The sequence below is a fragment of the Bubalus kerabau genome, chromosome 1 (assembly GCF_029407905.1).
Source record: "Bubalus kerabau isolate K-KA32 ecotype Philippines breed swamp buffalo chromosome 1, PCC_UOA_SB_1v2, whole genome shotgun sequence".
NCBI classification, from domain to species: domain Eukaryota; kingdom Metazoa; phylum Chordata; class Mammalia; order Artiodactyla; family Bovidae; genus Bubalus; species Bubalus kerabau.
Genome location: NC_073624.1, coordinates 84,345,944 through 84,358,474, shown reverse-complemented (window position 1 = coordinate 84,358,474; position 12,531 = coordinate 84,345,944). Strand labels below are relative to the sequence as shown.

At 45.0% G+C, this 12,531-nt stretch overlaps 1 protein-coding gene across 6 annotated transcripts in view; it reads left to right on the top strand.

Annotated features, from left to right (window-relative positions):
* PRICKLE1 (prickle planar cell polarity protein 1) overlaps positions 1-12,531 on the top strand; it is a 266,282-nt gene that overhangs the window by 237,938 nt on the left and 15,813 nt on the right. Inside the window, exon 2 of one of the 6 annotated variants that reach the window (XM_055581202.1) lies at positions 6,039-6,086. The exons of 1 other annotated variant lie outside the window; for it this stretch is intronic. The gene's annotated coding sequence lies outside the window, so the exon portion shown is untranslated. 4 more of the 6 variants (XM_055581235.1, XM_055581244.1, XM_055581211.1 and 1 more) reach the window with 4 other exon arrangements.

Here is a 12,531-nt window from a genome sequence, read left to right as displayed (position 1 = left end):
TAAGAGTGGATTCCAACAGGAAGATAAAGCTTGAACTTAGAGACGTAAAGGTCAACACTTTGGGTTACGTTGAGTTTATCTTCCATGGACAGTGAAAAATATCTGCAGTTTCAAGCTGGAGCTCTCATATCAGGGCTAACTTGTTGATTGTCTTTCCAGGAAACCATGGGAATGCTGACTTAAGAAATGGTGGCCCCCATCTGCCAGCTCCCAAAGTCCATGCTGGGCCACCACAGCCCAGTCTCTCCGCCCTCAGACACACTGCCCTTGACTCCTGGAAAGGCTTTCAGGCTCTTTCCAGCTGGTTTCCCTGCACTGCTATCTCTGCCCTCCCTCTAATGAGGGCAAAGATACAGTCATTTCGCTCTTCTTGAAGCCTCTGTAACTCCCCATAGCCCTTGGGAAAGCTGAACAGCCCTGGCACACGCAGCCATTTAGAGTCTGGACCTACCTCCCGGCTGTGCTCCGCCACATCACTGTGGGTTTTCTAAGGGCAGCTCACTCTTTTGGCCCTAAAGCTTTGACGGGCCCAACCTGGGCCCTGGTTGCTACTCCCAACTCCACTGATTACCCTGATCAGCTAATTCAAATCCTTTCAGGCCCAGCTCAGATGTCACCCCACCTTCCTATATTCTCACCTTCTAACCAGAATTGATTGATCAACGTTTCCTTTTACTCCTATATTAGAATTTTAACCATACGTCAACTTTAGTATAATCACAATATACCATGGTTTCTTATGTGTTTTGGAAAATTAGAACAATTGGTAATTTTCCCTACTCATCTTGTGTGTTTTCCCATGTCTTCTATTTTATCAAGATATAAATAGAATATGAAATTTAAATTAGACCTAAACCCTCCCCTTAAGGACTTCATATTTAAATGTCATATTCTTTGAAGTCCTGAAGGGGAGGGTTTAGGTCTAATAGCGCTGCACTGAATTAAATATCTTTTGATTCAACCAAAGAATCTATCAATAAATCAGTGGATGAATTTATGAAGCGTCAGCTCAGGCAGCTCTTGTTCCAATATGTCTGGCTCCATGGAAATTTGGGACTGATGACTGCAGCAGAGGTTTCACCCCTGAACTTTGTGACTGAGCAGAAGATAGCACAGGGAGGAATTATGTATTCATATATCTTTCTGTATCAACTAATAACAATTCAAGAAATCATTTTATGCTTGTGAGCGTTTCTTCCTTATATTAATATTGTAGAATATTTTCTTTAATGTTTCTTAAACCATTTTTATAAAGGTTTTATATGAGCATTATGAAAAAAAAGGTTGTAAATAGTGTGAAGATACAAAGGTACAATTATTTTACAAATAGACAGTTGACCCTTGAACAACACAGGTTTGAACTACACAGGTCCACTTATGCTAGAAGGTTTTTCAGTAGTAATGCTACAGTGCTGCACTATCTGTGAATCTTTGGATGCAGAGGAACCAAGGATAGGGAGTTATACGCAGAGGAACCGAGGATAGGGGGTCATACGCAGAGGAACCGAGGATAGGGGGTCATACGCAGAGGAACCGAGGATAGGGGGTCATACGCAGAGGAACCGAGGATAGGGGGTCATACGCAGAGGAACCGAGGATAGGGGGTCATACGCAGAGGAACCGAGGATAGGGGGTCATACGCAGAGGAACCGAGGATAGGGGGTCATACGCAGAGGAACCGAGGATAGGGAGTTATACACAGATTCACCCCACATTGCTCAAGGGTCAACTGTAAGTTCAAATTTAAAGTTTCCATCTGCCTTTCTCTAGAAATCATATTAATGGTTCAGTAATTATATTCCTCTAAATAGTTTTGCTATGCATACCTTAGCCCATATATTATTAGCTATAATAATGTGATCATACTATGTATTGGGATTTGCATCTCAGTATTATCCTGAATATCTTTCCATGTATAGATCTCTCAATATTTGTTTGAATAACTTTATTTATAGATGTGCTGGGTCTTCATTGCTGCGAGGGCTTTTCTCTAGTTGTGGCGGGCCAGCGCTACTGTTTAGTTTCGGTGCTCAGGCTTCTCACCGCGATGGTTTCTCTTATTGTGGAACATGCATGGGCTGTAGGGCACTCACGCTACGGTAGTTGCGGCTTCCAGGGTCTAGAACACAGGTTTAGTCATGGCACGTGGCTTAGTTGCCCTCCGACACGTGGGAGCCTCCCACACCAAGAATAGAACCTGTTCTCCTGCACTGGTAGGCAGATTCTTCACCACTTGGCCACCAGGGAAGCCCCCTAGATGTCTCAATATTGATTGGAGGATTTATTCTTTACTTCTTAACATGTTGGTGGTTTTTCAGCAATGAAATCTTAAGTATGTTGTATTAAACCACAGATCTACAGGAATAGAGAAAGTTTAAAAACTTAAGGAAGGTTTAAGTTCTTAAGGAATACAGGTTTAATTATCTGTCCATGGAAAGACACATTTCCTGGACTGGGAAAGGGCTATTTCAGAGCAGTAGAGAGTGAGTGGTGGGTTTTTACTACAAGTCATAACTCTGAGTAAGAGTCCAATGGAAGGACCTGACCCTATATTCTCCCACCAGCCTGGGCTATAGACTCAAGACACCTGCCTGTTGTTAGTGTCACAAGCAGCTATCAAATTTTAAGAGACTCAAAAAATATTAGAACTGGTGGAGTCTCTGGAAGCATCTAGTTTGAGATGGTGAAGCCTGAGGTCTAATACCTCAGGCTAATACCGTAGAGAAGTGATTTGTCCCTGAGCCTAGTAACTGATGGAGAATAGACTTTAAATTCTCCTAACATCAAACCCAGTGCATTGGGATATTTTGCAGGGAGGATTTACCTTACTCTCAAAGGAGTTAGGAGTTGGGGGAGGGGATGGCTGGCTGGGAGGATTGGAGTAGTAAATCTAAAGAGGGACTGGGTGTAGAAAATGTTAAAGAACCAGTGCTCTCTAATCACATTGCTTTAAATATAATCAAAGGCGGAAAGAAAGTAATTGGAGACCTAGAGAAACTGCAACCTATTATAAAACAACATCCAGCCTATTAACTCTCGGAAGAGCTGATACTGCCTTCAGGCCCTTCCCTGGGGCTGGTGAGGACTCAGCTGACCCTAGAATTTGCAGGTGTTCAGTTAGCCATCAGGATATACTGCCCAATCAGAGATACAACACAAATGTTAGAGTTAAAAAGAAGGTAAAACACTTTACATAAACATTTAGTGGTAACAAATTTGGTAACAGACTTGAAGAATTATGATTATAATTGTTTTTCTGGATCTCGGTATTTTTTCTGGACAAGATGTAGGATCCTACAGATTGTTGTCAACTCTAGCATTGTCTGACTCTGTGATTTATTTTTTGAGCTATTTTCATTAGAAATTGCATCCAACATTACAGGTGTTGTGATTCTTTTAGTTTCCTATCTCTACACAGTCAGAACTTCCCAATTGCTGTCCTGAAAACTGTCACCCTACTGAACATTTCCTATGCCAACCGCCCCTTAAATTTAGTGAGTGAAATGTCGTTTGATGAATTTCAGAGTCCTTGATCTCTCTTTTCTGTTCAGAAACATAGACATTCAATCATTTAAATAGACTCTTCCTAGATGACTGACTTTTAGTTACAAATCCTTCCACATAGCTGTGACCAAGAGCAACTCTTACTCTTAAATAAAGTAGGTCTGTTTTACAAATGGAAAAATAGAAGCAAGGAGCAGAGAAGACCTCAAGGTCACTATATACAAATCATAGGAGAACCAAGGAATAGAACTCAGTTGTGCTTTCTATTTTGTACGTTTATCGCCTTCTCCCAGAGCCAATAAAGCTGACAGGCATTTGACAACCAAAGTGCTCCCTCTTTATTTCTCTGCCCTTGGCGGTTTTCTTTCTGTCTTAGTCTCCTCCATCAAGACACTGGAATTCAGTCTGGCTTTAGGTTAGAAACAAAGTTCCTTGTTCAGGTATGGTATGGCAATGAAGGCCTGAGAAGAATGTCCCAAAACCATTCATTCATTTAACACCTGCTTATTGAACTTGTCTACTAAGTGCGGGGCATGAATCTTAGTGCTGAGAGTATAGTAACGAGCCCGCAAAGGCTAGGGAAGAAGACACACAGCAAACAAGAACAAATAGAACGTCAAGCAAGAGTGCTGTGAAGACAGCACAAATAAGGGGGGGTGGGGGTGGGGGGGTGATATTTGGGATGGGCAGCTGGAAAAGGCCACTCTGAGTGAGAGTAGGGCAGAGACCTGCTGGCTAGAGGGAACCAAGTCCTGTGAATTTCTGGGCTTCCTTTCTCAGCCTCCTGGCAAGTGTGATTTCCAGGCAATGAATATTCCTCCCCGCTAAAACAAAAGGATGCTGGTTGGGGGCCTTGCTCTCCATCCTGCATAAGTTCACCCTTGACAATAACAATGCCTTTCAGACCGGACTAAGGTCTGTTGCATTCAGATTGAACTTTAGTAGGAAGTTTTTAACTGTCTCCAAACCCACTTCATCACTGAAAATACTTAAAATAGGCAATAAAGCTGACCGTAACTGTTGAAAAAGTAACAGTATTTATCAGTAACTGTGTGAGAAGAAGCACACTTAGAATGGCAGACATTTAATACTGGTAAGTGTTGCTATGGCTTGTAGTTGGGAGGGTTCTGGGGCCTTGGCTAAGGTGTAGCTCTCTATTAAAAGCTTTCATAAAGGATCCACCTGGCATAGCATTGGCCTGCTGATACTCCCTGTATTATGATATGATAGTTCGGGTTTGATTTAAGTCAGTAATGGATTGCACACTGTCAGTTGATGACTTCCCTGAGAAAGTCCAAACAGAAATGAAATAGGAAAAAGGAAATCTGACCTAAGTATTCACGACTTATTTCACAGCTCCCCAGAGCAAAGTGGTCATCTTTGAAGTCCACCTCTGCCCTCTCACCAATCTCCATACAACCTGAAGGCAGAGGAGATCTACATTAGAACTGTTTGGGAACCATCTTCACAACTTGTGTTCTAGATTTACCAACATAGAGTATGTTTCAATAACAGATCCTGTTGCCTAAATCAGTGTTTCCAAGCTAGTCTACCAGCAGAGCCATTACCTTTTTGGGGGGCCTCTGCCACTTTAAAAAAGTAACTTAAAAAAAAAAAAAAAGCAGCTTCTCAGCTGCCTTGCTTTGCAGCAGAGATAACAGAAATTGGCCACAGAGTTATTTACTTGACTGCTCTATTTATAGCAACTTGCTTGTGTATTTTTAAATCACAGTTACAATGGGCTATTGTTCCGTTGTATGCTGTAGAAACATATACGTTGCAAATCACTCCCAAGGAATCCTGAGGGTTTAAGGATTTTTTTTTTCCCCTAATATAACCTGAAAAAGAGGTAGGATACCCAAGGAACTGGTGACCATTTTAAGTTGCATTTTATAAACTGATAAAGCTCTTAAATATTGCATCCTTTTCTCTCCCTTCTTTTGGCATATCGCCTTGTGATAAGGAGGCTATTGTAGAAATTAAAATTTGTAGTTTTGAAGCGACTCAGTCTTCTGCTGCAGATTGTAGTTTCTTTCTGGGCTTGCCTTGAGGTCCTGTTTTTGCTTCTCTTGGTCCTATCGGTAGGCAACTAATGCCAAGCTTCACTTTCTCTTAGTGTACCTAGAAATGTTAACAGCTCAGAAACAAGATTAGCCATGAGTATGAGCATAGTCCTTGTGTTTGAATAATTATATTCACTTAACAACTCTTATTCATGTACTTGATTGAGTGCATCCCGTGACCTGGTTCCGTTTCTTGGGATGTTATTTACTGATAAAAATAAATCTGCGCTAAAAGCAGTAGGAATCTCTCCGAAATGCAAGGAAGGTCCTAAGAGGAGAATTCATATGTTAATGAGCCCTTCCAAGTGAGAACTTGGTTAAACGTGCCATTTGCTGACATCATTGTTATGGGCAGAGAGGAGATGATTTCTCTAAGAGGTGTCCTTGCATATGCTCCCAGCGTTTTCTGGCCCGCGCGTGCACCTGCGGGAGGGGGAAGTTTACATAAGCGCCCTGGGGTATTTGCATCTCGGCTTTAACACTCAATAGGGCTTCCGGGAATGGAGCCGGCGGACCGAGGTAGGTGCTCAAGCCTCAAGGCTGGCCAAGTGGGTGGGTAACTCTTCGAGGAATAGTTCGTGCGCGGGACCTTGTGGAGACCTGCCAGGGGCACGGTCAGCAGTGACAGTTCCTGGAAAGCGGGGGCAGCGGGATCTGGCCGGGTAGGCTCCTACTGCGGACGGGAGCGGGGAGCGGAGTTGGGCGGGGATCGCCAGGCCGGCGGCCGGCCCGCTGCGCGGCAAGGAGGGTGGGACCGTCAGGAAGCGAAATGGTTACTTTTTTTTTTTTTTTTTTTTAATGCGGGCTCTGGTTACTTTTGAAGATCGCGGGCCCAAGAGCAGAGGGGAGACGGGTTTTTTCTTTCCGCGGTGGCGGATCCTGGAGAGACGCGGAGCTGAGGCGTGGGGGATGCGGTGGCCTGGGCGAGGCGACTCGAACACTGGGGAGCAGAGTCGGCGACGCCGGCGGGGACGAAGGATCTCTGGAAATCTGGGGGACTTCTTGCCGGCCCCCTCACGGCAGGTTAGACGGCAGCCGCGGCTGAGGATCGCCGCGTTGTACCGAAAGGGGACTCACAGGACCCGCCGGCGGACCGCGCGTCACGGCAGGGCGGGGGCGACCCCTCGCTGGCCGGGCGGGGCTGACACTGCGCGGCGACGGGGCCCCCACGCTCTCTGCCCTGCCCCTCGGCCCGCGCCCTGCTGGGGTCTCCTCCGGAAGGAGTTGGGCGCGGATTACCCTAGGGACATCCAGCCCCGTTTTCCTGCGGGAGCACCCGCGCCGGGCCGCCAGCCTCGGCCGGTTGCAGAGCAGGGGACGGCGAGTGCGCGCCAAGGGCTCCACGGAGGGGCTGCAGGCCGCGTTCGGCCCCGCGGCCACAGGTGGGGAGCCGCCGTCTGGGTTCCGGGGCTCGATGGCGATGGGCGGCGGGGGCTGAATGCTGAGGCTACGCGGAGGGTTTCGCGTCGGAGGCTGGGGATAGACGCGGGGACCCGCGGTCACTCGGTGCCGCCGTCCAGCGGTGGAACGAGTGCGGACCCCGGTGAGGAGGTCACGCTGCCCCGAGGGCGGGCGCGGGGGCCTCGAAGGCTCCGGGCGTCGAGGAGCTGCCCTCGCGGGGCTCTCGCCGGCGCCGAGAAGGGCTCATCTCCTCGCCTCGGGATGTGGAGCTGGGCGTCTAAGTGCGGGAGGCCGCGGAGGCGGAGGAGCCCGCGGAGGCGGAGGAGCCCGGACCCGAGTCGGACCCGCGGCCCGGGCGCCCCCTGGCGGCCCGAGCAGCCGGCGCCGCGCGGAGGGTGGGCTTGCGGGCTCCGACTCCGGGCGTTCCTGAGGCGGACGCGGAGGGCCCGGCGGAGCCCCGCAGCCCGTCCCCCGCGGCCCACCTCGAATTAGCCCCCTGGGTTTCAACGAAGGACGGGGTGATATCCCCTCCTCGACTCCTCTCCCGCGGCCTTTTTAAAAACCTCGGGTTTTCACATTAATCTGTGTCAGTATAAGTCAGGCTATGTGTGGAATTTGTTTTTACAACTCGAGTCTTGTGACTTCTCAAACACTTTCTTGAAGTGTTTTCTCTGGAAACTTGTTTCAAATGAGGGCTGTGAGTTTCACAAAGAGGCGTGTTGTTCGGGAGCCAACAGGTGACGGGGTGAAACCCGAGTCTGTGTGTACATTGGAGTCAAGTCTGGCTGCCGTTTCCTTGGGGCCGCCGTTGAAAATGGAAATTCAGAAAGTCAATAGGAGACTTGAATACGATTTTGAGAAAATATCTGCGACTCCCATTATGGAAAATAATGAATTCATTAGACAGCGCCTCGCGCCGCCCGCCTCACACCGTGGCCTGCCCTTGGATTTTGCCTTACAGGCCGGCTTACAGCCAAATAACCTGACCCCCGAAGCGCCGCTCTGGCAAAGGACCGTGCTTTGTCATCAGGTTTCCTCCTTTTGTTAAGCAGTCTGTCTTACTGTCGTGGAATGTATTTGTGCATGAAATTAGCCTGCTTTGAATCCCTGCAGAGTGCCACATTTCCTCTTGGAAAAATAGATAGCTTCTTGGCACTGGTGTGGTGCCTGTCGGGCCACTCAGCTGTCGGAAAATGTACAAGTTGGATGGAGGTTTACCTGGAAAATACAGAAAAGGCCAAAGGGCACATGGCCTGATGTCACTAATTGCTGGTATGAAGTCCTTTTAGTCAAGGAATGTTTCATAAGCAATATCTTCAGATACCTTCGTTGTTTTTATTTTACAGTTATTGTGATTCATTTCAGAATAAGTACAACTGGGTTGGGCTCTGTTGGCCAGGACTTTCTTATTGTCTTTAGCAGACAATAGGCTCGAGTGCTCTTTATGTGAAAACTTAAAAGAGATTACAGTTTAGTGATGTTTGCTATGAAATTCAAATCTTGATTGTAATAGTTTTGAGACCTATGGCTTTTGTAGATTTCTGACTTTTTTTTTTAAGCTAAGGACACCATAAAACTAGGGTATATATATCTGTGTCTGTGCACACGCGCATGAGTGTGCTTGGGGGGGTGTGTGTGTGTGTGTGTGTGTGTGTTGTAAACAATGGAAGTGTTATAGGATTCCGTACTACCAAAGGAGTCTGTAGTTAAATTTAACTCACCTGCATATTTAGCCTGGCTGAATTAGAGCAGATCTTGAGTGGGTGTGTGTGACCCGAATCTTCTATGTACCAAGGCCTTGTTAACAAGCAGTTTAACAAAGAAGTTGTTAAGCAGCTTGTAGCCCACAGGATGACACTTAGCAGCAGGGGACACTTAGGGAATGTTAGCCCAACTGACTTCACAAATCAGTATCTGTTCTGGTTTCTGGTGATCAAAGGACTTCTAGCTTTCCTGGGCATGTCCACACCAGAAATAACTTTTTCCTAAGGATCCTGCAATGCTGCGGGTAGTCTTCTCATAGGAACTAAAGTGGAATTTCATTAGGAAAAGTATTTGTAATTAAGGGTATGACCTTAGACTTCATTAGTCAATGGCCGGCACTGAAAATTATTCTGTTTTCTATTTGCATGATTTTGATTTGATTCGGTGACTTGGTCCAAGAAAATGATGAATAATAGGAACCATACCTGCACTGATGTATAGTTACAACCTCAATGTGAATCTGATTGAATTCATTCATCTCAATGCTCTCAAATCCTCACTCCCTGCTGACTTGCCTAGACAGTATTTCCATATTGGTGCATTGTTTTTCAATCACCTAGGACTCAGAACCCTCTTTGACCCAGTTTTCCTCTTTCTTATTGGTTCCTTTTACTTGTTCTTCGCACGCCACCACCTTTAGGCTCTTTTGATGACAGTGGGCTGGTAGGCCCCTTCCAGGTTCCTTTTCTCTTTTCTGACCATCACTGTCATATTAATTATAAGACCAAGAAGGGAAACTTCCTACTTATCTGCCTTTTGTCCTTTTCCTTGTCTATAGGGTTCAGTCCAAAGTCTTCTGCTTGAGATGTGCAATTATTCAGTGGTACCATTGTCATCTAGGAAGAATGTGTCTTTCAGCAAAACATTGACCATTTACTGCCTCTAGACTTTCATATGCTATGTTGACTTGTTAAGATTTTTAGGGAAAAATAGTAAAGGCTCACTTATGTGTATGTCAAGGTCAATCAAAATAATAATCCTTAACTATCCTAGAGGCAGCATATAGCTCAGTAGAAAATAAATGATCTCCAAGTGGCCAAAATAGCATAGCAAAATAATAAGGCAGTTTTTTAGTTTGAATAACACCTTCACATACTGTATTTTATCTTAAACAGTGATTGCTGTGCTTATGGGAGGAATGCTAAGCCCTTGTCCATGTAATAATGGACAGCATAATAATAATTGACAGCGTAATTATTCTATGTACTTGTGGACAAACTTTTCAAACTGTAATTGCCTAATTTATAGAATATTGAAAGCAACAAATTAAAGTCATGTGTCTGCTGCTACTGCTACTGCTAAGTCACTTCAGCCATGTCCGACTCTGTGCGACCCCATAGACGGCAGCCCACCAGGCTCCCCCGTCCCTGGGATTCTCCAGGCAAGAACACTGGAGTGGGTTGCCGTTTCCTTTTCCAATGCATGAAAGTGAAAGTGAAGTCACTCAGTCGTGTCCGACCCTCAGCAACCCCATGGACTGCAGCCTTCCAGGCTCCTCCGTCCATGGGATTTTCCAGGCAAGAGTACTGGAGTGGGGTGCCATTGCCTTCTCCGAGTCATGTGTCTGGAGCCATGCAATTCTGGACATCAGCTCTGCATTGTGAGAGAGTCCTCAGCTCCTCGTTGAGGATGGTTCCCAGGCTGTTGCCAGCTGGATGGCTGACTTAGAGCTCCTTTTGTTTAAACTCCTAAAACCAGTGTTCTTTACACTGTTCATCTTCTACTCAAAATGAAAACAAATGATCAGCCAAAGGCTAAATCATGTATAGTTTACACACACCACCAGTATTAAAGAAAGCAAGGAAATTCCAAATGAAATTTGAAAAATTCTTATCACAGCAGGTACTTAAAAAAAAAAAAGTTACAGCTTTTAATGGAATGAATGTCAGTTGCCTTGTTTTTTGATGTTTCTCAGGACGATTCAGTAATGGTCCTTAAATATAAGGATGAATAAATGAGTGGAGTAAGTGAATCTGGAAAATAAATCTCATAAAGGACTCCTCCTTAAATGATTGAATTTGGGGAACAAATGCCAGCTCACAGCCTCAAAGCACCAGTAGGGGCTCCTGATTTCTGCTCTGTGTCAGACACCTGGAAAGATCCTGCCATGCTCCATAGACCATTTACACATGCAGTGTGTGTGTCTCTGTCTTAGTGTCTGTCTGCCAGAGATTTTATGTAGGGACTAGTTATTCCGACCTCACTCCAAGGGAGCTAGGAATGGTGGCCAATAATTTATCAATACTGTTTGCCCTTCAGGAGGCTGGAGTGTCCTGAACTCAAAAAGAAGATGAAGCTCCCCTGTCAGCCTTCAGTCTTTGTTACTAACGCGTTCTCATTTTGGATGTCACTGGTCAGCTTCCAGATGTATGATGTAATCAGAGTGAAAGGAACAGTGCCAATTGGTACAACTCATTGATAACTTCAATTCTTTATGTTTATTTATTTTATTCTTTAAAAACTGTCACATCCTTAGGCCATCTTTGGAAGGAAAATAGTTGCTGTTTGAGAGAACCAGGCCCCACAATAGCCTGAGGACTTGGGGGCGGAGCTATCCGAATGCCCGGGGCAACAAGTTGCCTTCCCTCAGCTCTGCTCCTGTCCCCCGGGTCAGGTGTTCTTTTGACAGGTATATGATGATTGAGAAGCCATACATCTGTGAGCTGTTTGCCTCTGAATCTTCTTAAATGGTGAGAAGTAGCTATTTAACTTTCTTGAAGGAAGAAGGAAAAGAAAGGACAAAGCAGGGGAAATGGGATTCTTCCACTTTAGAATCCTCATCTTTCTAGGAATAAGCATCTCATCTCTCCTTACCCAGCCTCAGGCCTCTTTGACATGTTATTAGCTTTAAGGTATTGCTTCCCCTGCACATTTCCTTCATGGTCAGACTCAAACTGTTTTACTTCTTTTCTCTGCCTTATCAGACTTATTTACATCCAGAATCATAAAGACATTGGAGAGGTAGGGCCACTACTGGGGCAAACCTTGTGTAGAATTGGTTAATGCATGATTGCTGTTCACTTGTGATTGAGTTCATTCCATTTATTGCAGCATCTCAAGACCAGGACAAGAAACCTGCCTCAGAGTAAGCACAGAATACTGATGATTTGAGCTATTCTGGCTTTTTATTCAATTTATTTCTGGCATCTAACATGGTATCTTGCACATAGTTTTATTTTTTTTAAATAAACTTTAAGATACCATGTTTAATTGTGGTTAAGTAAGAGAATGTAAAAAATATTTTCAAACGGTTCCCACAAAAGCGTGTGTGTATGTGTGTGGAGGAGGAGGATAAAGCAGATGAAGCATAATGTAAACAATTGATGAGTCTGGGTAAAAGGCTGCCTAAGTTTGTTCCTTACTCTTCTTACAACTTCTCTGAAGTTTGAAATTACATCAAAATAAAAATTTACAACAGTAAATAATATACAAAATAAATATGAGACACAGGACAGGGCCAGCATTGTCCGTGTAACTGTGGTTCTGCCAAAAAAAGTTTTGCTTTATATCAAACCCCAAAATTCAGTTTTTTAAAAATATTTATTTATTCATTTACTTGGCTGTGTCCAGTCTTAGTTGTTGGGTCTTCTGGTGCAGCTCAGCGTGTGGGATCTTAGTTCCCCTACCAGGGATCGAACCTACATCCCCTTCATTGGGAGGTGGGTTCTGAACAACTTAACCACCAGGGAAGTCCTATTTCAATTATTATTCAACTTACTTGCAGACTTGGTTTGTTGATCCTGTTTCACATGATCAATCTTAAGAGACAATACCTGGAAATAGAATGAATAGGATTTTC